At 38.0% G+C, this 27,068-nt stretch overlaps 1 protein-coding gene and 1 non-coding gene across 3 annotated transcripts in view; one reads left to right on the forward strand and one right to left on the reverse strand.

Moving 5' to 3' along the window:
- LOC123594692 (small ubiquitin-related modifier 2-like) overlaps positions 1-27,068 on the forward strand; it is a 164,139-nt gene that overhangs the window by 60,663 nt on the left and 76,408 nt on the right. The window lies entirely within an intron of this gene.
- Positions 21,639-21,748, reverse strand: LOC123595508. The gene has a single exon (XR_006711209.1). It is a non-coding gene; the product is annotated as a U6 spliceosomal RNA (small nuclear RNA).

Raw genomic sequence — 27,068 nt, forward strand, 5'->3', positions numbered from 1 at the left:
CAGCACACCTAAAGGAAATAGAAGCAGAACAGCAAAGACACCCCAGACCCAGCAGAAGAAGAGAAATAATAAAGATCAGAGCAGAAATAAACAATATAGAGTCTAAAAAAACTGTAGAGCAGATCAACGAAACCAAGAGTTGGTTTTTTGAAAAAATAAACAAAATTGACAAACCTCTAGCCAGGCTTCTCAAAAAGAAAAGGGAGATGACCCAAATAGATAAAATCATGAATGAAAATGGAATTATTACAACCAATCCCTCAGAGATACAAACAATTATCAGGGAATACTATGAAAAATTATATGCCAACAAATTGGACAACCTGGAAGAAATGGACAAATTCCTGAACACCCACACTCTTCCAAAACTCAATCAGGAGGAAATAGAAAGCTTGAACAGACCCATAACCAGCGAAGAAATTGAATCGGTTATCAAAAATCTCCCAACAAATAAGAGTCCAGGACCAGATGGCTTCCCAGGGGAGTTCTACCAGACGTTTAAAGCAGAGATAATACCTATCCTTCTCAAGCTATTCCAAGAAATAGAAAGGGAAGGAAAACTTCCAGACTCATTCTATGAAGCCAGTATTCCTTTGATTCCTAAACCAGACAGAGACCCAGTAAAAAAAGAGAACTACCGGCCAATATCCCTGATGAATATGGATGCAAAAATTCTCAATAAGATACTAGCAAATCGAATTCAACGGCATATAAAAAGAATTATTCACCATGATCAAGTGGGATTCATTCCTGGGATGCAGGGCTGGTTCAACATTCGCAAATCAATCAACGTGATCCATCACATTAACAAAAAAAAAGAGAAGAACCATATGATCCTGTCAATCGATGCAGAAAAGGCCTTTGACAAAATCCAGCACCCTTTCTTAATAAAAACCCTTGAGAAAGTCGGGATAGAAGGAACATACTTAAAGATCATAAAAGCCATTTATGAAAAGCCCACAGCTAACATCATCCTCAATGGGGAAAAACTGAGAGCTTTTTCCCTGAGATCAGGAACACGACAGGGATGCCCACTCTCACCGCTGTTGTTTAACATAGTGCTGGAAGTTCTAGCATCAGCAATCAGACAACAAAAGGAAATCAAAGGCATCAAAATTGGCAAAGATGAAATCAAGCTTTCGCTTTTTGCAGATGACATGATATTATACATGGAAAATCCGATAGACTCCACCAAAAGTCTGCTAGAATTGATACATGAATTCAGCAAAGTTGCAGGATACAAAATCAATGTACAGAAATCAGTTGCATTCTTATACACTAACAATGAAGCAACAGAAAGACAAATAAAGACTGATCCCATTCACAATTGCACCAAGAAGCATAAAATACCTAGGAATAAATCTAACCAAAGATGTAAAGGATCTGTATGCTGAAAACTATAGAAAGCTTATGAAGGAAATTGAAGAAGATTTAAAGAAATGGAAAGACATTCCCTGCTCATGGATTGGAAAAATAAATATTGTCAAAATGTCAATACTACCCAAAGCTATCTACACATTCAATGCAATCCCAATCAAAATTGCACCAGCATTCTTCTTGAAACTAGAACAAGCAATCCTAAAATTCATATGGAACCACAAAAGGCCCCGAATAGCCAAAGGAATTTTGAAGAAGAAGACCAAAGCAGGAGGCATCACAATCCCAGACTTCAGCCTCTACTACAAAGCTGTCATCATCAAGACAGCATGGTATTGGCACAAAAACAGACACATAGACCAATGGAATAGAATAGAAACCCCAGAACTAGACCCACAAACGTATGGCCAACTCTTCTTTGACAAAGCAGGAAAGAACATCCAATGGAAAAAAGACAGCCTCTTTAACAAATGGTGCTGGGAGAACTGGACAGCAACATGCAGAAGGTTGAAACTAGACCACTTTCTCACACCATTCACAAAAATAAACTCAAAATGGATAAAGGACCTGAATGTGAGGCAGGAAACCATCAAAACCTTAGAGGAGAAAGCAGGAAAAGACCTCTCTGACCTCAGCCGTAGCAATCTCTTACTCGACACATCCCCAAAGGCAAGGGAATTAAAAGCAAAAGTGAATTACTGGGACCTTATGAAGACAAAAAGCTTCTGCACAGCAAAGGAAACAACCAACAAAACTAAAAGGCAACCAACGGAATGGGAAAAGATATTTGCAAACGACATATCGGACAAAGGGCTAGTATCCAAAATCTATAAAGAGCTCACCAAACTCCACACCCGAAAAACAAACAACCCAGTGAAGAAATGGGCAGAAAACATGAATAGACACTTCTCTAAAGAAGACATCTGGATGGCCAACAGGCACATGAAAAGATGTTCAGCATCGCTCCTTATCAGGGAAATACAAATCAAAACCACACTCAGGTATCACCTCACGCCAGTCAGAGTGGCCAAAATGAACAAATCAGGAGACTCTAGATGCTGGAGAGGATGTGGAGAAATGGGAACCCTCTTGCACTGTTGGTGGGAATGCAAATTGGTGCAGCCGCTCTGGAAAGCAGTGTGGAGGTTCCTCAGAAAATTGAAAATAGACCTACCCTATGACCCAGCAATAGCACTGCTAGGAATTTATCCAAGGGATACAGGAGTACTGATGCATAGGGGCACTTGTACCCCAATGTTCATAGCAGCACTCTCAACAATAGCCAAATTATGGAAAGAGCCTAAATGTCCATCAACTGATGAATGGATAAAGAAATTGTGGTTTATATACACAATGGGATACTACGTGGCAATGAGAAAAAATGAAATATGGCCTTTTGTAGCAATGTGGATGGAACTGGAGAGTGTGATGCTGAGTGAAATAAGCCATACAGAGAAAGACAGATACCATATGGTTTTACTCTTATGTGGATCCTGAGAAACTTAACAGGAACCCATGGGGGAGGGGGAGGAAAAAAGAAAAAAAAAAAAGAGGTTAGAGTGGGAGAGAGCCAAAGCATAAGAGACTGTTAAAAACTGAGAACAAACTGGGGCGCCTGGGTGACGCAGTCGGTTAAGCGTCCGACTTCAGCCAGGTCACGATCTCGCGGTCCGTGAGTTCGAGCCCCGCGTCAGGCTCTGGGCTGATGGCTCAGAGCCTGGAACCTGTTTCCGATTCTGTGTCTCCCTCTCTCTCTGCCCCTCCCCCGTTCATGCTCTGTCTCTCTTTGTCCCAAAAATAAATAAACGTTGAAAAAAAACATTAAAAAAAAAAAAAACTGAGAACAAACTGAGGGTTGATGGGGGGTGGGAGGGAGGAGAGGGTGGGTGATGGGTATTGAGGAGGGCACCTTTTGGGATGAGCACTGGGTGTTGTATGGAAACCAATTTGACAATAAATTTCATATATTAAACAAAAAAAAATTTTTTTTTAATAAAAAATAAAGATTTCAAGCCAAGAGTTCACTTGGGGCCTTCTTGCCATATATAAGGGTTTAAATCAACAAATAAACTGTTAAATAAAATCTTATCTCCAATAACATGAAAAATCCACCTTCTTAATGAGCTGAAAGACCAGGTTCAGTTCTAGAATACTGGGTATGTTTTAGTTATATATTTTTCCTATTTAGTTTATCAAGAAAATTTAAAAATGCAAATCTGTCAGTCATAGGTATAATTCTGGAATAGTTTGTTGCGTGATGTTCAAGACTATACATCTGGATACCTGGGGTATCCAGGGATGCCCTTTGTTGCGCCTGGTGTAGAAGGAAGTCACAGGGCAGGAGATTATACAAGAGTATGAATTCGAGAAGGCTGGGGTTATTGGGAGTCAGTTTAGCGTCTGTCTTCCATACTTAGAGTACTCATAGTTCTATTCTAGTGATGTTAAAGGAGAGTGGGCCCTCCCACCTTGGGCCCCTGGTCCACATCTCAATCCCTAGAACTCAGCATGCCCCCCTTTTTAATGCACTCTGAGATTCCTCATCAGGAGACACTTCACATGCATATATGTGAATAGTGTAGCTTACTTGTTCCCTGTTAGCTGCATATAACCATCACCTTTGGTTACCTCTCAGTCCTGGGAGTATAGGATTGACCATGTCATTCAACCCTCAGAAGCACAGACTCAGTAAAGAGGAACACCCAGGCCTTTTGGGGCTTGAGACATGGGGTCATTTGGGGAGCAAAATCAGGGCCTTAGGTACCTGTAGCATAATTAGGTGCAAGGTCATGGACTCTGAGTATGTACACAAAAAAAGGCTTATCTCAAAAAGAGTTGTGTATGTGTCTTTAGTCTAATGTGAATCCCCTAAGATTCTTAAGCCCACATAAGGACTTTTAATATATATTAACTACAGTTAATATATTAACTATATTAACACATAAATATCTGCGTGCATATATATATACACATATACATATGCATGTATATACATATACACACACACACACACATACATACATACATACACACACACACACACACATACCACCATCACCACCAACATGGCATGGACGAACAGAAACTAGGAGAGGGATGAAACAAACTATCCCTCAGAACCTCCAGAAGGAACCAATCCTGTGAACACCTTGACTTCAGACTTTGGGCCTCCAGAACTGTGAGAGAATAAATTTGTATTGATTTTTTTTAAGTTTATTTATGTATTTTTTTTTAATTTTTTTTTCAACGTTTATTTATTTTTGGGACAGAGAGAGGCAGAGTATGAACGGGGGAGGGGCAGAGAGAGAGGGAGACACAGAATCGGAAACAGGCTCCAGGCTCTGAGCCATCAGCCCAGAGCCCGACGCGGGGCTCGAACTCACGGACCGCGAGATCGTGACCTGGCTGAAGTCGGACGCTCAACCGACTGCGCCACCCAGGCGCCCCTATTCATGTATTTTTGAGAGAGTGGGAGCACATGAGTGGAGGAGGGGCAGAGAGACAAGGAGACAGGGAATCCCAAACAGGCTCTGTTCTGTCAGCGCATAGCCTGACGCAGGGCTGGAATCCACCAACCCTGAGATCATGACCTGAGCTGAAATCAAGAGTTGGACACTTAATGGACTGAGCCACCCTGGTGCCCCAGTACTTTACAATTTTAATCAGGCAGATTACTCCTCTGCTTAAAATCCTTCAGACCCATAAATTTGTATTGTTTTAAGTCACCTGGTTTGCAATAATTTTTGGGTTTTGGCAGCTCTATAAAACTAACATACCCTGGGCACTTGAGTGGCTCAGTCCGTTAAGTGTCTGGCTCTTGATTTTGGCTCAGGTCATGATCTCATGGTTTGTGGGTTCAAGCCCTGCATCGGGCTCTGCACTGACAGTGCAGAGCCTGCTTGGGATTCTCTCACTTTTCCTCTCTCTGCTCCTCCCCTGCTCGTATTGCCTCTCTCTCTCAAAATAAATAAACTTAGAAAACTAGCACATCCCTGCAAGAGATATTTGTGCATCACACCCCTGAGAATTCTAGTCTCTTCCTCAATCCAGATTTTACCATCATGTTCAGTTTACCTGCAACAGTACCAAGTCAGTGAATTAAGGCTGGTCCTACTGTAGGTGAAATTAGTTTTCCCACATTGCTCTAAACCAGTGGTTCTTAAACTTTAGTGTACTTCAGAAGCACCTGAAGGACTTATAAAACCCTGATGGCTAGCAGCCTACCTCCAGAATTTGATTCAGTAAGTCTGAAGTGGGGTCTAAGAATTTGCATTTCTAACAAGTACCCAGTGATGCTGATGCTGCTTATCCACAGCAACTCAATAGCACCATTTGGTCTCCAGGCAAGCTAGGTGGTCCATTGGTTTCTTTCAATAAAATGCAGTAGAGGCTAGACCACCATTTCTGCCATTACACAAATTGCTTATAACGTTATATTTTAATTTATTTGAGGCTGCAATAAAATAATTTAAAATAGGCTTACCAAACAGTTGAAAGATACTCCTTTCAAAGAAAGTAAGGTGGTGGGCTAAAACAAATAGAAAGATACAAAGTTCTGAGTCAGTGTCATTTATGTAACAAAAAAATCTGCAACTTATTTATTTCAAACAAGCTTTTATTTAAAAAAAAAATAATGTTTATTTATTTTTGAGAAATAGAGAGAAGAGACAGATCATGACCAGGGGAGGGACAGAGAGAGAGGGAGACACAGAACCAAAAGCAGGCTCCAGGCTCTGAGCTGTCCGCACAGAGCCCAACGCGGGGCTCAAACTCCGGAACCGCGAGATCATGACCTCAGCCGAAGTCAGACGCTCAACCGACTAAGCCACCCAGGTGCCCCAAATAAGCTTTTATTTTTAATGCAAACAAATGTTGTCAAATATATCTGTAAAAGGTAAGAGTAAAGCCAGACGTCAGTTAATATTATTTTGGGGTGATTAACTTTGAAACAAAACTAGTGGTTTGGGCTACTGAAAAGTAGAATATATGTGAAGAACAAATTCTTCTTTTGCCATCCATTTCTTTCTATGCCTTCCAACTGTAGGATGAAATAAGAGTCAATTAACAATTGTACACCATTAACATATACCAGTAACTTTCTAATATGAGTTAATCCTATGTACATCTATTGTCTCAACAAGGAGAAATGGAAACCATTTATTGTAACCCAGACCCTTAAGATATCAGGGTGCACATGCTTCAATCATTTGATCACACCAGCTTCGAATCCCTCTTGCCCACCACTAACAAAACTTGCTTTTTTTTTTCTTTAGAGGCCACTCTGATTTAAATACATCTTTCTACCTTAGAAGTCTGTGCTTTTTACACAAACCATATATCCCTTATACTCCTAGACCTTCAGTTTCCTTATCTGTAAAATGGGAATGAGGCTGTTATCAGACTCTGTAGCTGTGAAAATTTAGAAAGAGAGAAAGAGAGGTAGAGGGAAAGTGGGAGAAAGAGGTGGATAGTTGGAGGAAATATAAGCTAAGACTTAATTACCAATTCAGTGATAAGCAATCTTACTATGACAAATTTTCTTTTCTTTTGAATGTCATATGAAATACAAAAACATAAATAGAACTAATATTTGTGAATTAATCATGATCCTTTTTTAATACTTTTGTAATCCTTTTAATACTTTTGTAAGGAGTCACCTCAAGAGGCGTTGTTATTCCAAGAGACTACATTTCTGTGACCAAGTGATGAAGGCACAGCTTGTGCATGGCCTATCTGCTTTAGCTACTTCTTCTGGTGACCATTTTCTTAAAAAATTATTGATCTCTAATGCAAAGTCTCATAAATCTCCCCTTTGTAGTAGTCTTTTTTTTTATTTTTTTAATGTTTATTTTTGAGAGAGAGTGGGGGGGGGAGGGGCAGAGAAAGAGGGAGACACAGAATCCGAAGCAGGCTCCAGGCTCTGAGCTGTCAGCACAGAGCCCGATGCAGGGCTCAAACCCATGAACCGTGAGATCATGACCTGAGCCAAAGTCAGATGCTCAACTGACTGAGCCACCCAGGTGCCCCATTCCCTCTGTAGTAGTCTTAAAGCTATGGACAAAGGACTTGTAGCTATGAATGAAGTACATTTCAGAATGTACTGTCTTCTATACTATCTAGTATATAAGTATATTATTAACTTTTCAAAACTAAATTTCAACATTTTGTTCTTATTAGTTTACAGAAACAATTTTAAAGCATAAAACTCTCAGTAACAAGTATATGTCAGAAATGGTTAGTTAATACTTAACGCTCTACACTAATACCTGGATTCTACACAGTTGCCCCCTGCTGATTCCATATCAATTTCAAGTTTTTCTTCTGGTTCTTCACTTTCATCCTCTTCCACTTCCTTCACCTCACATCCAGCTTCTTGGGCCTCTTCATCAAAGTTCTCATATTCAGTTGCTTCTTTAGTGAAGAAATTTATATTCAGTTGCTTCTTTGTGACCAGAAAGTGGCAGAAAAAATAGCCCAATTTAAAATCAATAGTGGCATCCAGTATTCTGCCCTCAGAATAATCTGTAGAATAGAAATATGTTTAAAAAAAAGGGTAGCTGGGCACATTCCTACTAGTTGATAATAACACTTCTGTGGCCCTAGATTTATGCTGCTTGATAGTTTTCTCTGTGACATTTCCCCCCTATTTCCAATAGACCTCATACCCTGTGCTGATGATTATTTTGGACCCTTGTTAGAAGAGGTAAGAATCACTTGGTCATCAGCATTTTGTATGTTTTTGTCAGAACTTTGTTGGAAAATACATGTTTGATTTGAAGACAAATTCTGTCATGAAGTTCATTGGTTCCTCATCCCCTGAAAAGTGCTCCAGTACCATTTCATCATTTTCTCATATTATCTTACCAGGAGTCTACATTTTTAAAAGCCATCAACCAAACGTGAGGTATAGCAGTTGTTTGCCCTTTTCCTTCAGGCTCATTTTCCATTTTCTCCCAAGTACCTCCCTGTACACCTACTTCCCACTGACACCTTCTCTGGGCTCATGAATTGCATTGATGATCTCAGGTCTCAGCTCTCTTATCAAACAGGCTGATAGAAATTAAACTTTTTCTCAAGACTGTAAATATCTTTATACAATTAGTACATTCAGCCTGAAGGTTTTTTTTTTAAACATTGACCTGTTGCTTAGTCACCTGAGGCAAGCACAAAGAGTGGCCTTCAAGTAAGCCAGCTGTGCCAATAGAAGTTACAAGAACCTGAAGATGTTGCCTCCATTCATGACCACTGTCTCCTCAGGTGCATAGGCCCCAGCTTTCCTATAAAGTGGCAGCATCCCCCAATACTTCACCCTCCCAGACCTTGACCTCCACCAGTTCTGTCTTCTGGGCTGTAGCCCTCTCTGCAGGTTCCTCCAGTTCTCAGGGTCAGGTGCCCTCTGCCAGGTACCTTCCCTCCCAGACCTTGGCTCCTGGAATTTTACCTGACCCCTTATGGGTCCTTCACCTCTCAAGGCACCAGTCCATCGGCAGGGTCATTGGGCTCCCTGGAGTGGCACCTGACCACCATACAGCCTGTGTGGGGCTGGACCAGGAAGGATATGGTTGTTATAATGACTATGATATGAAAGGGAATGGATCACAGCTCTGATTAGGGGCCAAAACTGTGCCATAGGAAACTCAAAGATGTGCCTTCCTTACCTTTCTTCTCTTCCTCTTTGTTCAAATAATTCTCATTCTCTTCCTCAAAGTTGTCATCCTCCTCTTCTTCATTGTCCTCCTCCTCTTCCTCATCTTCCTCATTCTCCTCCTCTTCTTCTCCCCCCTCCTGATCTCCTCCCTTCCCTTCTCCCTCCTTTTCATCATCGTCCTCCTCTTTTTCTTCTTCCTCATCCTCGTCGTCTTCCTCATCTTCCTCTTCCTCCTCCTCTTCTTCCTCCTCTTCTTCCTCCTCTTCTACTGGTTGTATATCCCAATTCCTCTGGACTACAGGCTGAGCAGCCTCCTGCCCACCCTCCTCCTCCTCCCAAAGGGCTTGAACAGCTGCCTGGAAATCCCTAGGGGCTGCGGCCCATGCAACTCCACCCCCCAATTCTGCAGGCACTGCACCATGCCTGATGGATCCAGGATCCTGGCCCACCTCAACACCGGCTCCCATCTGGCCACCTGAGATTAGGCCTTGATTCTCTGTGGCAGACATGGCAGAACAGATACACCAGTCAGTGCCTCAACTGTAGAAGTGATCTGGCCCCTTAACAAAATTGGCAAAGATGGCGACCACAGAGTTGAGGCTGTTGGCAGCAGTGCCTGCTGGTAGGTGATGGAGGCAGCAGAGAAGATGGGAGCAGAGGATACAGCGGTCTATAGTGCCTGTGGAGGCCCTGCAACAGGGTGGTTGTAGAAGTAGGGTATGGGGGTTGAGAGGGGTGTGTGTGAAGAGCAGCCAATTGAAACTACACCTGAGGCAGTGTTGGACAAGGTTGGAAGTAATCCGTTGGGCTGGTGACAGGAGGCAGAGCTTCGAAACGTCAACAAAGGATTGCCCCGCCCCCTGCCGTTGCAAGCTCTAAGTTTATTTGCTGAAAGGTAAAGATTGACATGCTTGGGGTCCAATGAATTTTCAAGACCCTCAGCTTCTAGAGTTTCTGTCCTTCCCTTTCCTTTGAGACCTCAGAGTCCTGGATTACTTTTTAAGCCCATGCATGTTCTGTCCTTTTAATTCTACCAAATTCTAGAAAAACTAAAGTGTTCCAATATGGAGGCACTCTGCTGCGTAGGGTGAATTGTTCCTTGAGTTCCACTTGGAGTCAGCTTGTGCCAATAGGGAAGGTTCATAAAAAACTGTATAGTTCAGATCTTAGCAATTGTAAAAACCTACCAGAAGGGAAAGAAAAGAGAATTTGGACGTTTTAACATTATTAAAGCTATTTGGAAAAAAAAAAACAATTGAAATAGATGCAGTCAGAACAGTTGAAGAGATGTTAAAAAGCAGAGCCGGATGGTGTTTAAGTTAATAGTGTTAAATATACTTCAAGCCTCCAAAGAACTAATAAAGAAAGATACTTCTTTTATTTTAATTTTTTTTTTTCAACGTTTATTTATTTTGGGGACAGAGAGAGACAGAGCATGAATGGGGGAGGGGCAGAGAAATAGGGAGACACAGAATCGGAAACAGGCTCCAGGCTCTGAGCCATCAGCCCAGAGCCTGACGCGGGGCTCGAACTCACGGGCCGCGAGATCGTGACCTGGCTGAAGTCGGACGCTTAACCGACTGCGCCACCCAGGCGCCCCAAGATACTTCTTTTAAAGGCCAGGCTAAGCATGAAGTCAGGCTCCCTAGAATGATTTCTGAGTCAACTGCCCAAGACTTTTTGTTGCATTCGGCCCCACTTAGCCAAGATTTGAAGTGTAAACAATTCTTAAAATTATGAAGAAATCAACACCTATTTTATTCTGAATGCATTTACCATTGTTACCAGGCTAGAAGCACCAAGAAAGAATTCCTGATGAATCCTCTGGGTTTAGACATACTCCTCCTTATCCCAGTTATGTAGCAACAACCCATATCTCTGCATGGTAATCAGAGTCAACTTACCCCACTACCATATAAATTTCTTTCTTTGCCTACTGGTCCTCTGCCATGAGGAGACTAAAGTGACCAAGTGGTAGTTGTAGTTTCAAGTTCAGTAGAACCCAACTTGATTCCCTTACCAGAAGCAGCCTCTCCTGGGACCCAGAACATTTACTATGGCAGACCCTAAAGTTTAATAGACATTTCCTTCTTGTAAACATCCTTGCTAAATGGTTCTACTCCATGATCAAATTGTGTATATCCCAATTGTCATAGAAACCAGAAGGTCACTATGATGTGTGAACTGTTGACAGCTTTCTATGGTCATCAAAATGTGAAAATTGATTTTCACAGTGAGAGCCATAGTCCATACTTCAGCCACTTACACCTTCCAATAGAAAGATTGAATAGACATTATTAAAGACAGGAAGCTCACCAAGGTGTAGTGTGGAGGAGAAAACTTCAGATAATGGGTTAGGTAGATAGTCCATATAGGGTGGGTAGCAGATATGGTTTCCTTTGAAAAACGAACCACTGGGATTCCAATCTTATAATGTAACTTCCTTAGAGACTAGCATAACTGTTGCTACATTAAATAGCAATCTCAAAGACAACATAGCCCCAAATATACACCCATCACTTGGTTGACTCTAGAGTTTGGCAGATAAGGAAAATAAGTCTCAAAAATGGGGAAAATTCAAACAGATCTGAGACTGATTATCTTCAGTAAATGCCTCAGGTCTCAATCATATGCCAGAAAGCTCAGGCTGCCTCCCTCCACTTCCAAACAAACCACAAACTGAACGGCAAGTCACCTAAAATCCCTACTATCATATCCTGATATTAATCACTTTGTGGCAGTCCATACCTCTGCTCCATATCTCATTTCCAGACATAATATACTACATGCTGTCAGTATAAAAATTTGTCATATTGATTGAAAGATTATCCTGTTCTTTCATAGGCATATAAAGTTTATCCTCTGATTCATGGGCTTAAAATAGCACTATTATTCCTCATGATGCTGAAAATGTAGGAATGTATGAATGAAGTGGTAGAAAAATATTAGATGATAGATGTGATTTTAATGAAAAGGCAGTTTTTGAGTAATATATGGAAGTCAGTTTCTATTATGATAAATATCCCAAAGTAGCAAGTGAAGATTTTCTGGTAACAACAATACCTAGGGCTCCAATGAATCCAGGAATGTCTGTGTAGATGGAGTGCCCAGGAAATCTTGGTCACATAGGTATAATATTGTAAAGTATAAAGAAAGATAAACAACATGCTGAGCTGTTTCCAAAGTCAATAGTTTGTAGCTGTTTCCAAAGGCAATCTTTGAAACAACGTACATGAGGATGGCAGCAAAGATAAAAATGATTCTTGGAAAGACAAATCCATTTTTGACAAAGTGCCCTGTGCCCTAGTGATCATAGAGATACAGTGTGAGGCTATCACAGCTTGGAACTTATGCTCCTAAAGCAAGGGAACCCCTAATACTGCCAATGGATGGGGATGCTCAGAGATCATTATCACAGAATGGTGATAAGCAATGACTCAAAAAATAAAAATGTATATGAGGCTGGTGATGAACTGATAAAGATATCATTAGTGGGGAAAGTGAAACACAGTCTCTGTCATATTGGATTATTTAGGTTAGAAAAACAGCTGTAGTGTGGCTCAGCTTTCTTGGATTAAAAAGCAAAGTGGAAGAACTTTCTGTGTTCATGCCTAAGGATTCTACTACATGAAGAAGCCATCTTAGTTCCCAGATGGCACATGGATCAGAATTAAACCTGGAAGCAAAATAAATGAAGGTCATTGTCAGGTTCTTAGTGGGGATAAATATAAGACAAATACTAGGGATCATTATTGAGCCTCTATAGTTTGTCAAAAGAACAATATGGTGGAGTGGTTGCATGTTTAAGGTTTCCATCAGAAAAAAAAGGAAGATGTGGGTTTCAGTCTCAAGAGTTGCAACTTATAAATTATATAATTTAGTATAATCTTTAACCTCTGTAAAATCAGCTTTCTTATCTTTTGAATAGTGATAATATTAATGGTAACACTATAGTTGATGAAAGTACATAATATAACATGGAGAGAATAGCCATGAACATTCTTTTAAAATAAAGTAATGGCAAAAAGGTTTAAAATCAATAATCTAATTGTGTACATTAAGAAGCTATATGAAGAGGGGCGCCCAGGTGGCTCAGTCGGTTGAGCGTCCGACTTCGGCTCAGGTCATGATCTCACGGTTTGTGGGTTCTAGCCCCGCGTCGGGCTCTGGGCTGACGGCTCAGAGCCCGGAGCCTGCTTCGGATTCTGTGTCTCCCTCTCTCTCTCTGCCCACCCCCACTCATGCTCTGCCTCTCTCTGCCTCTCAAAAATAAAGAAATGTAATAAAAAAAAGAAGCTACATGAAGAAGAGCAAATTAATAACAGAGTTAGTGTAAAGAAAGAAATTATATAGCTAATAAGCATATTATCAGTTTTCTGATAAGCTAACATTATTTGTTTTCTTGTGAAAATAAATAAAATCCATTAAGCCCTGCTTGAATAATTAGGGAAGACAGAAAATACTAATTACCAATATCAGGAATGAAAGAGGGGATGTATCTACAGATTTCTTAAACACTCAAATAATAAAAAAGAACATATGAATGATTTTATGCCAATAAATTTGATAACATATGAAATAGACAAATTCCTTGGAAAACACAATTTTAGAAAACTAACACAAGGATAGAAAATCATAGCAGTTGTGTATCTACAAAAATTTGAATCTCTAGGGGCACCTGGATGGCTCAGTTGGTTAAGCATCTGACATCAGCTCAGGTCATGATCTCACGGTTCATGGGTTCAAACCCTGAATCCAGCTCTGTGCTGACAGCTCAGAGCCTGGAGCCTGCTTCACAGATTCTGTGTCTCCCTCTCTCTTTTCCCCTCCCCCACCCACACTCTGTCTCTTTCTCAAAAATAAAGTAAACATTTAAAAAATTTGAATTTCTAATTTTAGAAATGTTTCCTGGTAATGGTACACAGAAAGGGAACTGAGGTAGAGCCCAGTGGACTTCTTGCATAGGAGAGAGCTAAGCAGCTAAGGAAACTAGGGTGACTAACAGATCGTAGAACAGAATACACAAGAGAAATCTTCATAGAGAGAAACTACTAATTCTATAGAAAGTCCCTTGAATATTAAGAATTGTAACCAGAACATGTACATGAAACTACCCCAGGCTGACAAAAAAAAAAAAAAAATCAGAAGTATTAGAGAATGCTTTCTAGTGCTCACACAGGAGAGGGAAAAAGTATCTCTCCCCACCAGCCAGACTGGAAAAACTTTTATAATTCACTGGGTATTTGGCTGAATACACAGGAAAGTCTTGCCTCAGTAACAAATGATTAGCCTTGGATGGAGAATAGCTCCAAATCCACCATACAGAATCACAAAAGCAATTCCTGAAATAATCAAATTGTTCCCAAGTAACTTAAATGTATCTTAAAGAAAATTCAAGGGTATGTATGGGAATATAAAAATATCCAACAGCCACTAAGGTAAATTGCACATCTGACATCCATTTAATAATTAATTAGGCATTCAGTGGTCCAAGAAAACACAATTCATAATGAGGAGAATAATAATTACATCCAAACCAACTCAGAATTGGCATTAGAAGAATTGTTATATCCATATTCCTTATATTAGATAGAGATGTGGAAGATATTTTTTTAGTGGAAATCAAAATCCTACAGATGAAAACTATCATGTTTGAGATGAAAAATACAATGGATCCCAAACCAAAACCCCACCAAGTTATTTTGTGAACATCAACAAAGTGATTCTGAATTTTATGTGGAGAGGCAAAAGATCCAGAATAGCCAACACAGTCTTGAAGAACAAAGTTGGAGGGCTGACAGTACTGGACTTCATGACTATATAAAGTTTCAGTACTTTAGAAATTATGTTATTGGTGAAAGTATAGACAAAGGACCAATAGAACAGAATACAGAGTCCAGAAATAGACCACCATACATGTAGTGAACTACCACAATGCTATGAAGCTTGAAATCAACCACAGAAAAAAGTCTGGAAAACCTCCAAAAGCATGGAGGTTAAAGAACACCCTACTAACGAATGAGTGGGTCAACCAGGCAATTAGAGAAGAAATTAAAAAATATATGGAAACAAACGAAAATGAAAATACAACAATCCAAACGCTTTGGGACGCGGCGAAGGCAGTCCTGAGAGGAAAATACATTGCCTTCCAGGCCTATCTCAAGAAATAAGAAAAATCCCAAATACAAAATCTAACAGCACACCTAAAGGAAATAGAAGCAGAACAGCAAAGGCAGCCTAAATCCAGCAGAAGAAGAGAAATAATAAAGATCAGAGCAGAAATAAACAATATAGAGTCTAAAAAAACTGTAGAGCAGATCAACGAAACCAAGAGTTGGTTTTTTGAAAAAATAAACAAAATTGACAAACCTCTAGCAAGGCTTCTCAAAAAGAAAAGGGAGATGACCCAAATAGATAAAATCATGAATGAAAATGGAATTATTACAACCAATCCCTCAGAGATACAAACAATTATCAGGGAATACTATGAAAAATTATATGCCAACAAATTGGACAACCTGGAAGAAATGGACAAATTCCTGAACACCCACACTCTTCCAAAACTCAATCAGGAGGAAATAGAAAGCTTGAACAGACCCATAACCAGCGAAGAAATTGAATCAGTTATCAAAAATCTCCCAACAAATAAGAGTCCAGGACCAGATGGCTTCCCAGGGGAGTTCTACCAGACGTTTAAAGCAGAGATAATACCTATCCTTCTCAAGCTATTCCATACATGTAGTGAACTAAACTTTGACAAAGGAGCAAAAGCAATACAATGGAGAAAAGATACTCTTTTTCAAAAAATGATGCTGGAGCAACTGGCATTCAAATGCAAAAAAAAATGAATCTAGATTAAAAAATTAATTCAAAGTTAATCATAGAACCAAATGTAAAATGCAAAACTATAAAATCCTAAAAGATAACATAGGAGAAAATCTAGGTGACCGTGGGTATGGCAATGACTCTATGCATGTAAAACCAAAGGCACGAACCATGAAAGAAATAATCGATAAGCTGGAATTCATTAAAATTAAAAACATCTCAAAAAAATAAAATAAATAAAATTAAAATTAAAAACATCTCTGCAAAAAAAATTATGAAGAGAATAGGAAGACAAGTCACAGACTAGAAGGAAGTATTTGTAAAAGATATATCTGATAAAAAACCATTATCCAAAATATACAAAGAACTCTTAAAACTCAACAATGAGAAAATGAACAACTTGGGCAAAAGACTTGAACAAAAGACCTAAACAGACACCTCATCAAATAAGATTAACAGATGGCAAATAAGGGTATGAAAAGATGCTCAACATTAATATGTCATTAGGGAATTGCAAACTAAAACATGAAGAGACACAACTATACATCTATTAGAATGGCAAAAATTCCATATGTTGACACCACCAAATACTGGAGAGAATGTGAAGCAACAGGAACTCTCATCTGTTGGCTGTGGGAATGCAAAATGGTATAATTATTTTGGAAGACAGTTCAGCAGTTGCTTGGAAAGCTAAACATACTCTTACCATGAAATCCAGCAATCATGCTCCTTGGTATTTACAGAAATCAGGTGACAATTTATGTCTACAAGAAAACCTGCACACAGATGTTTTTAGCAGCTTTCTTCATAATTTCCAAAACTTGGGATCAACCAAGATGTCCTTCACTAGGTGAATGGATATATAAACTGTACCAGTTGGAGGACAGGGGACAAACAAACTCAGTATGTTCTGCTGAATTCTTTTGTGAATCTAAAATGATCTTAAAAATAAAGTCTATTTAAAGAACAAAAAAAAAAAAAACCAAAATGAGTATAAATAAGCAAACAAACAAAATCCTATTTGGTGGGATTGATAGTAGATTATACTGGCAGAAGACAAGATAATGACTGAGGATACAGCAATAAACTACCCAAAATGAAATACAGAGGAAAAAAATCTAAAAAATATGAAAAGAGCATCATTGATATATTGGACAACTTCACGCAGCAAAATATATATGTGATTAGAGTTTCTGAAGTGGGGACAGAACTATATTTTAAGAAATAATGGCTGAAATTTTTTGCAAATTTTATGTAAACTATAAATCCATGAATCCTATTTACTGTTTCTTGTGCTTTGGGTTTGTTGAGACTCTTGGATTCATGGATTTATAGTCTCAACAAACCCAAAGCACAAGAAACATAGAGTAAATTTCAACAAGGTATATAATAATGTAGTTGCTCACATTAAGTGATAAAGAATAATCTTAAAATAGAGGGGGCGAAAACATATTGTATACAGAGGAACAAGGAGAAGATGCCATCAAATCTTTCATTGGAAACAGTGCAAGTGATAAAATGGTGTAGTAATACCTTTAAAGTACTTTAAAATTTTTCAACCAAGCATTTTATACACAACAAAAATCCTTTTAACAGGAAGAGAATTTATCACCAGGAAACCCACACTGTAAGAAATGTTAAAGGAAGTCTTCAGGTCAAAAGAAATTGATAACAAATGGAAATCTAGATCCACACAAAGAATTAAAGAGCACCAGAAATGGTAATGACCTGGGTAATATGTAATTTTTCTTTTATATATCATTATGTAAGATAAACTGTTTTCTTTTATATATCATTAGTAAGATAAACTGTTTAATCAAAAATAATAACAGGGGCCCCTGGGTGGCTCAGTCAGTTAAGTGTCTGACTTCAGCTCAGGCCATGATCTCACAGTTTGTGAGTTGGAGTCCCGTGGCAGGCCTGCTTCAGATTCTGTGTCTCCCTCTCTCTCTGCGCCTCCCCTACTCATACTAAGTCTCTCTTTCTCAAAAGTAAATAAATTTTTTAAAAAAATATTTAAATAGTAAATAAATATTTTCTCAAAAGTAAATAAATATTAAAAAAATAATAACATTGTCTTGAGGGTTTATAAAATATGTATAAATAAATGTATGACAACAAATAGCATTAAGGCTGGGAGGGGAGAGATGAAAGTATACTATTGTAAGATTCTTATGATGTATATGATATAGTATAATATCACTTGAATGTAGACCATTATAAGTTAAAGGTACATATTATAATCCCTAAAGCAACAACTACAATAACAAAACAGTTATAGCTAAGAAGGCAACAAAAGAGTTAGAATGAAAACATAAATATAACCTGGAAAAAGGCAGAATAAAAGTAAAATGGGAACAAGGAATGGACTGGACAAATAGAAACCAATAACAAGATGATAGACTTAAATGTAACTATATCGATAACTACATAAATGTTAATAGTCTAAACACCCCAATTTAAAATGCAAAGATTGTCAGGTTGGACAAAAAAGCAAGACTCAGATACATGCTGCCTACAAGAAATAGTTTATTTTTTTAGGGGCACCTGGGTGGCTCAGTCGGTTAAGCATCTGACTTCAGCTCAGGTCATGATCTCACAGTTCATGAGTTTGAGCCCCTATATATATCTATATATAGATATATAGATATATAGATATATAGATATATAGATATATAGATATATATAGCCCCTATATATAGATATGGATATATATGGATAATGAAGGACCATGAATATATATATATATATATATATATTCATGGTCCTTCATTATCCATATATCAGTGAATGGACACATGGGCTACTTCATAATTTGGCTAATGTAAATAATGCTGTCTAAACATAAGGGTGCATGTATTATTTTGAGTTAGTGTTTTTGTGCTTTGGGGGTAAATACCCAGTAGTGTGATTCCTGGATTATAGGGTAGTTCTATTTTTAATTTTTTGAGGAACCTCCATTCCCTTCCCCACAATGGCTGCACCAGTTTGCATTCCCAACCACAGTTCAAGAGGATTCCTTTTTCTCCATCTCCTTACCAACACTTATTTTTTCATGTTGATTTTAACCATTCTGACAGGGGTGAGGTGATAACTCAATGTAGTTTTGATTTGCACTTCCCTGATGATGAGTGATGTTGAGCATCTTTTATGTGTCTGTTGGCCCTCTGTATGTCTTCTTTGGAGAAATGTCTGTTCATGTCTTCTGCCCAGTTTTTAATTGGATTATGTGATTTTTGTATTGAATTATAACAGTTCTTTGTATGTTTTGGATACTAACCCTTTATCAGATATGTCATTTGCAAATATTTTTTACCATTCAGTAGGTTGCATTTTAGTTTTGTTGATTGTTTCCTTTGTTATGTGGAAACTTTATTTTGATATAGTTCTAATAGTTTATTTTTGCTTTTATTTCCCTTGCCTCAAAAGATATATCTAGAAAAATGTTGCTATGGTTGATGTCAGAGAGATTACTGCCTATGCCCTCTTCAAGGATTTTAATGGATTCAGGTCTCACAAAATTAGGTCTTTAACCATTTTGAGTTCATTTTTTTGTATGGTATAAGAAAGCGGGCTAGTTTCATTATTTTGCATGTGGCTGTCCAGTTTTCCCAGCACCATTTGTTGAAGAGACTCTCTTTTTCCCATTGTGTATTCGTTCTTCTTTCATCAAAGATTGCATCAAAGATTGACCATATAACTGAGCATTTCTTGTTTTGTTTTGTTCTATTTCATTCTATTGATCTATGTGTTTTTATGTCAGTACCATACTGTTTTAATTACTACCTCTTTGTGATATAACTTGAGGTCTGGAATGGTGATACCTTCAGTTTTGATTTTCTTTTTCAGATTGCTTTGGCTACTCATGGTCTTTTGTGGTTCCATACAAATTTTAGGATTGTTTGTTCTAGTTCTGTGAAAAATGCTGTTGGTATTTTGATAGGGATTGCATTAAATGTGAAGATTGCTTTAGGTAGTCTAGACATTTTAACGATACTTGTTTTTCCAACCCATGAGCATGGAATGTCTTTCCATTTCTTTACATCATCTTGAATTTCTTTCATCAGAGTTTTATAGGTTTCAGAGTATAGGTCTTTCACCTCTTTGGTTAACTTTATTGTGAGATATTTTATTGGTTTTGGTTTGGTTGTAAATGGAATTGTTTTGTTAATATCACTTTCTGCTGTTTCATTATAAGTGTATAGGAATGCAACAGATTTCTGTACATTGATTTTATATCCTATGATTTTACTGAATTCATTTATCAGTTCTAGTAGTTTTTTGGTAGACTCATGAGGGTTTTCTACATATAGTATCATGTCATCTACAAATAGTGAAACTTTTACTTCTTCCTTAGCAATTAAGAAGACTTTTATTTCTTTTTCTTGTCTGATTTCCTGTGTCCAGGACTTTCAGTACTATGTTGAATAAAAGTGGTGAGAGTGGACATCCTTGTCTTGTTCCTGATATTAAGGGAAAAGCTCTCAATTTTTCACCACTGAGTATGGTGTTGGCTGTGGGTTTTTCATATATACCTTTATTATGTCGAGATATGTTCCCTCTAGATCTACTTTGCAGAGGGATTTTATCATGAATGAATAATTTGTCAGATGCTTTTTCTGCATCTACTGAAATGATCATATGGTTTTTATCCTTTCTCTTACTGATGTGACATATCACATTGATTGTTTTGTGAATATTATTTTTAATTTTTTTAATGTTTTATTTATTTTTGAGAGAGTGAGAGACAGAGCATGAGCGGGGGAGGGTCAGAGAGAGAGGGAGACACAGAATCCAAAGTAGGCTCCAGGCTCCAAGCTGTCAGCACAGAGCCCAATGCGGGGCTTGAACCCACGAACCGTGAGATCATGACCTGAGCCGAAGCCAGATGCTTAACCAACTGAGCCACTCAGGCACCCCAATTGTTTTGTGAATATTAAACCACCCTTGCATCCCAGGAATAAATTCCTCTTGATCATGGTGTATTATTTTTTTAATATATTTTTGGATTCAGTTTGCTAATAGTTTGTTGAGGATTTTTGCATCAATATTTATGAGAGTTATTGGCCTATAGTTCTGTGTTTTTGTGGTGTCTTTATCTGGTTTAGGTATCAGGGTGATACTGGTCTCATTAGAATGAATTTGGAAATTTTCCTTCCTCTTGTATTTTTTGGAATAGCTTAAGAATAGGTATTAACTCTACTTTAAATATTTGGTAAAATTCACCTGTGAAGCCATCTGGTCCTGAACTTTTGTTTTGGGGGAGTTTTTTGATTATTGATCTAATTTCTTTGCTGGTTATTGGCATGTTCAAATTTCCATCTCTTCCTGCTTTAGTTTTGGTAGGTTATATGTCTCTAGGAATTTATCCATTTCTTCTATATGTTCAGTCTGTTGCCATATAGGTTTTCATAATACTGTGTTGCAATTGTTTGTATTTCTGTGGTGTTGGTTATTATTTCTCCTCTTTCATTAGTAATTTTGTTTATTTGGTCTTACCTCTCTTTTTTTAATGAGTCTTGCTAGAGGTTTACCAATTTTGTTGATCTTTCAAAGAACCAACTCATGTTTTCATTGATCTATTCTCTTGTCTTTTATTTTCTATATCACTTATTTCTGATCTAATCTTTATTATGTCCTTCCTTTCTCTGGGTCTTGGTTTTGTTTTTTTCTTTTTCTGGCTCCTTTAAATGTAAGATTAGGTTGTTTTTTTCAGACTTTTCTTGCTTCTTGAGGTAGAGCTGTATTGTTATAAACTTCCCTCTTAGAACCACTTTTGTTGCATCCCAAAGATTTTGGACCATTGTGTTTTCATTTTCATGTCATCTTTGCACAGGGGCCATGCAAATCTTCTCTGTATTATTACACTTCTAGTATACGTGCTGCTAAAGCGAGCACTGTTTTCATTTTCATTTGTTTCCATGTACTATTTGATTTCTTCTTTGGTTTCTTTGTTGACCCATTCATTGTTGAGTAGCATGTTATTTAACCTCCATTTATTTTTGCTCTTTCAAGATTTATTCTTGTGGTTGATTTCTAGTTTCATAACATGTGATTAGAAAAGATTCACAGTATGAATTTTATTTTTTTCTAATTTGTTAAGACTTGTTTTGTGGGCTAATATGTGATCTATTCTGGAAAATATTCTTGAAAAGAGTGTGTATTATTGTTTTAGGATGGAATGTTCTGAATATGTCTGTTAAATCCATCTCGTCTCATGTGTCATTCAAAGTCACTGTTTCCTTGTTGATTTTCTGTTTGGATGTTCTGTATGCCAATGTAAGTAGGATGTTAAAATTCTCTACTATTATTGTATTACTATCGATTATTTGTTCATATTTCTTTTATATTTGTTATTAACTGTTTTATGTATTTGGTGCTTCATGTTGGGTGCATAAATATTTACAATTGTTATATCTTCTTGTTGTATTTTTCCCTGTATTACTTTATAGTGCCCTTATTGGTCTCTTGTTATAGTCTTTTTTAAGGTCAACTTTGTCCAATATAAGTATTGCTACCCTGCTTTTTTTTGACATCCATTTGCATGATAGATGTTTCTCCATCAACTCACTTTCAGTCTGCAGGTTTCTTTTGGTCTGAAATGAGTCTCTTGTAGGCGGCATATAGATGGGTCTTGTTTTGAATCCACTTTGTCATTCTATGACTTTTGATTGGAGTATTTAGTCCATTTACACTCAAAGTGATTATCAATAGATGTGTATTTATTACCATTTTGTGACTTGTTTTGTGGCTGTTCTACAGATTTTCTCTGATCCTCTTGCTGTCTTCCATGGTTTGTTGGCTTTCTTTAGTGGTCTGCTTGGATCCCTTTCTCTTAATTCTTTTCATATCTATTACTGGTTTTTGATTTGTGGTTACCATTGGGTTTATATATAATATCTTCAGCATATAGCAGTCTTTATTAAGATTATGGTTGCTTACGTTTAAACCCATTCTTTACTCTTCTCCCTCTAATGTTTTAGGTATACGGTGTCATATTTTACATTTTCTTATTTTATGAATCCTTTGCCTGATTTTTAAAGAAATATTTATTTTTACTGATTTTTTTTTACTTTTCATACTCTAATATATGAGCTTCCTTTCCACTCAAAGAATCTCCTTTAATATTTCTTATAGGGCTGGTATAGTGGTCATGAACACCTTTAGTGTTTCTTTGAGAAACTCTCTCTCCTTCTATTCCGAATGATGGTCTTGCTAGATAGAGTATTCTTGGCTGCAAATTTTTCCTTTTCAACACTTTGAACATATCATGCCACTCCCTTCTGACCGGCAAAGTTTCTTCTGAAAAATCTCCTGATGGCCTCATAGGGTTTCTTGTTGTTTTTATTTATTTATTTATTTATTTATTTATTTATTTATTTATTTATTTATGTTTTTATTATTTTTTAATATGAAATTTTTGTCAAATTGGTTTCCATACAACACCCAGTGCTCATCCCAAAAGGTGCCCTCCTCAATACCCATCACCCACCCTCCTCTCCCTCCCACCTCCCATCAACCCTCAGTTTGTTCTCAGTTTTTAAGAGTCTCTTATTCTTTGGCTCTCTCTCCCACTCTAACCTCTTTTTTTTTCCTTCCACTCCCCCATAGACTTCTGTTAAGTTTCTCAGGATCCACGTAAGAGCGAAAACATATGGTATCTGTCTTTCTCTGTATGACTTATTTCACTTAATATAACACTCTCCAGTTCCATCCACATTGCTACAAAGGGCCATATTTCATTCTTTCTCATTGCCAAATAGTATTGCCTTGTGTATATAAACCACAATTTCTTTATCCATTCATCAGTTGATGGACATTTAGGCTCTTTCCATAATTTGACTATTGTTGAGAGTGCTGCTATAAACATTGGGGTACAAGTGCCCCTATGCATTAGCACTCCTGTATCCCTTGGGTAAATTCCTAGCAGTGCCACTGCTGGGTCATAGGGTAGGTCTATTTTTAATTTTTTGAGGACCCTCCACACTGTTTTCGAGAACGGCTATACCAGCTTGCATTCCCACCAACAGTGCAAGAGGGTTCCCATTTCTCCACATCCTCTCCAGCATCTAGAGTCTCCTGATTTGTTCATTTTAGCCACTCTGACTGGCGTGAGGTGATATCTGAGTGTGGTTTTGATTTGTATTTCCCTGATGAAGAGCGACGTTGAGCATCTTTTCATGTGTCTGTTGGCCATCTGGATGTCTTCATTAGAGAAGTGTCTATTCATGTTTTCTGCCCATTTCTTCACTGGATTATTTGTTTTTTGGGTGTGGAGTTTGGTGAGCTCTTTATAGATTCTGGATACTAGCCCTTTGTCTGATATGTCGTTTGCAAATATCTTTTCCCATTCCGTTGGTTGCCTTTTAGTTTTGTTGATTGTTTCCTTTGCTGTGCAGAAGCTTTTTATCTTCATGAGGTCCCAGTAGTTCATTTTTCTTTTAATTCCCTCGCCTTTGGGGATGTGTCAAGTAAGAAATTGCTGTGGCTGAGGTCAGAGGTCTTTTCCTGCTTTCTCCTCTAGGGTTTTGATGGTTTCCTGTCTCACATTCAGATCTTTCATCCATTTTGAGTTTGTTTTTGTGAATGGTGTAAGGAAGTGGTCTAGTCTCATCCTTCTACATGTTGCTGTCCAGTTCTCCCAGCACCATTTTTTAAAGAGACTGCCTTTTTTCCATTGGATACTCTTTCCTTCTTTGTCAAAGATTGGTTGGCCATACTTTTGTGGGTCTAGTTCTGGGGTTTCTATTCTATTCCATTGGTCTATGTGTCTGTTTTTGTGCCAATACCATGCTGTCTTGATGATTACAGCTTTGTAGTAGAGGCTAAAGTCTGGGATTGTGATACCTCCTGCTTTGGTCTTCTTCTTCAAAATGACTTTGGCTATTTGGGGCCTTTTGTGGTTCCATATGAATTTTAGGATTGCTTGTTCTAGCTTTGAGAAGAATGCTGGTGTAACTTTGATTGGGATTGCACTGAATATGTAGATAGCTTTGGGTAGCATCGACATTTTAACAATATTTAATCTTCCAATCCTTCAGCACGGAATGTTTTTCCGTTTCTTTATATCTTCTTCAATTTCCTTCATAAGCTTTCTATACTTTTCAGCATACAGATCTTGTACATCTTTGGTTAGATTTATTCCTAGGTATTTTATGCTTCTTGGTACAATTGTGAATGGGATCAGTTTCTTTATTTGTCTTTCTGTTGCTTCATTATTAGTGTATAAGAATGCAACTGATTTCAGTATATTAATTTTGTATCCTGCGTCTTTGATGAATTCATGTATCAGTTCTAGCAGACTTTTGGTGGAGTCTATCGGATTTTCCACGTATAACATCATGTCATCTGTAAAAAGTGAAAGCTTGACTTCATCTTTGCCAATTTTGATGCCTTGGATTTCCTTTTGTTGTCTGATTGCTGATGCTAGCACTTCCAACACTATGTGAAACAACAGTGGTGAGAGTGGACATCCCTGTCGTGTTCCTGATCTCAGGGGGAAAGCTCTCAGTTTTTCCCCATTGAGGATGATATTAGCTGTGGCTTTTCATAAATGGCTTTTATGATGTTTAAGCATGTTCCTTCTATCCCGACTTTCTCGAGGGTGTTTATTAAGAAAGGATGCTGAATTTTGTCAAATGATTTTTCTGCATCGATTGACAGGATCATATGGTTCTTATCTTTTCTTTTATTAATGTGATGTATCGCACTGATTGATTTGCGAGTGTTGAACCAGCCCTGCGCCCAGGAATGAATCCCACTTGATCATGGTTAATAATTCTTTTTATATGCTGTTGAATTCGATTTGCTAGTATCTTATTGAGAATTTTTGCATCCATATTCATCAGGGATATTGGCCGGTAGTTCTCTTTTTTAGCTGGTCTCTGTCTGGTTTAGGAATCAAAGTAATTCTGGCTTCATAGAATGAGTCTGGAAGTTTTCCTTCCCTTTCTATTTTTTGGAATAGCTGGAGAAGGATAGGTATTATTGCTGCTTTAAATGTCTGGTAGAATTCCCCAGGGAAGCCACCAAGTCCTGGACTCTTATTTGTTGGGAGATTTTTGATAACTGATTCAATTTGTTCACTGGTTATGGGTCTGTTCATGCTTTCTATTTCTTCCTGTTTGAGTTTTGGTAGTATGTGGATGTTTAGGAATTTGTCCATTTCTTCCAGGTTGTCCAGTTTGTTGGCATATAATTTTTCATAGTATTCCCTGATAATTGCTTGTATTTCTGAGAGATTGGTTGTAATAATTCCATTTTCATTCATGATTTTATCTATTTGGGTCATCTCCCTTTTCTTTTTGAGAAGCCTGGCTAGAGGTTTATCAATTTTGTTTATTTTTTCAAAAAACTAGCTCTTGGTTTCATTGATCTGCTCTACAGTTTTGTTTTGTTTTGTTTTGTTTTGTTTTTTTATTATATGAAATTTATTGTCAAATTGGTTTCCATACAACACCCAGTGCTCATCCCAAAAGGTGCCCTCCTCAATACCCATCACCCACCCTCTCCTCCCTCCCACCCCCAACAAATCTTAGTTTGTTCTCAGTTTTTAACAGTCTCTTATGCTTTGGCTCTCTCCCACTCTAACCTCTTTTTTTTTTTTCTTTCTTTTTTTTTTTTTTCTTTTTTCCTCCCCCTCCCCCATGGGTTCCTGTTAAGTTTCTCAGGATCCACATAAGAGTGAAACCATATGGTATCTGTCTTTCTCTGTATGGCTTATTTCACTTAGCATCACACTCTCCAGTTCCATCCACGTTGCTACAAAAGGCCATATTTCATTTTTTCTCATTGCCACGTAGTATTCCATTGTGTATATAAACCACAATTTCTTTATCCATTCATCAGTTGATGGACATTTAGGCTCTTCCCATAATTTGGCTATTGTTGAGAGTGCTGCTATGAACATTGGGGTACAAGTGCCCCTATGCATCAGTACTCCTGTATCCCTTGGATAAATTCCTAGCAGTGCTATTGCTGGGTCATAGGGTAGGTCTATTTTCAATTTTCTGAGGAACCTCCACACTGCTTTCCAGAGCGGCTGCACCAATTTGCATTCCCACCAACAGTGCAAGAGGGTTCCCGTTTCTCCACATCCTCTCCAGCATCTAGAGTCTCCTGATTTGTTCATTTTGGCCACTCTGACTGGCGTGAGGTGATACCTGAGTGTGGTTTTGATTTGTATTTCCCTGATAAGGAGCGACGCTGAACATCTTTT

Source organism: Leopardus geoffroyi, chromosome X (assembly GCF_018350155.1).
Source record: "Leopardus geoffroyi isolate Oge1 chromosome X, O.geoffroyi_Oge1_pat1.0, whole genome shotgun sequence".
NCBI lineage: Eukaryota > Metazoa > Chordata > Mammalia > Carnivora > Felidae > Leopardus > Leopardus geoffroyi.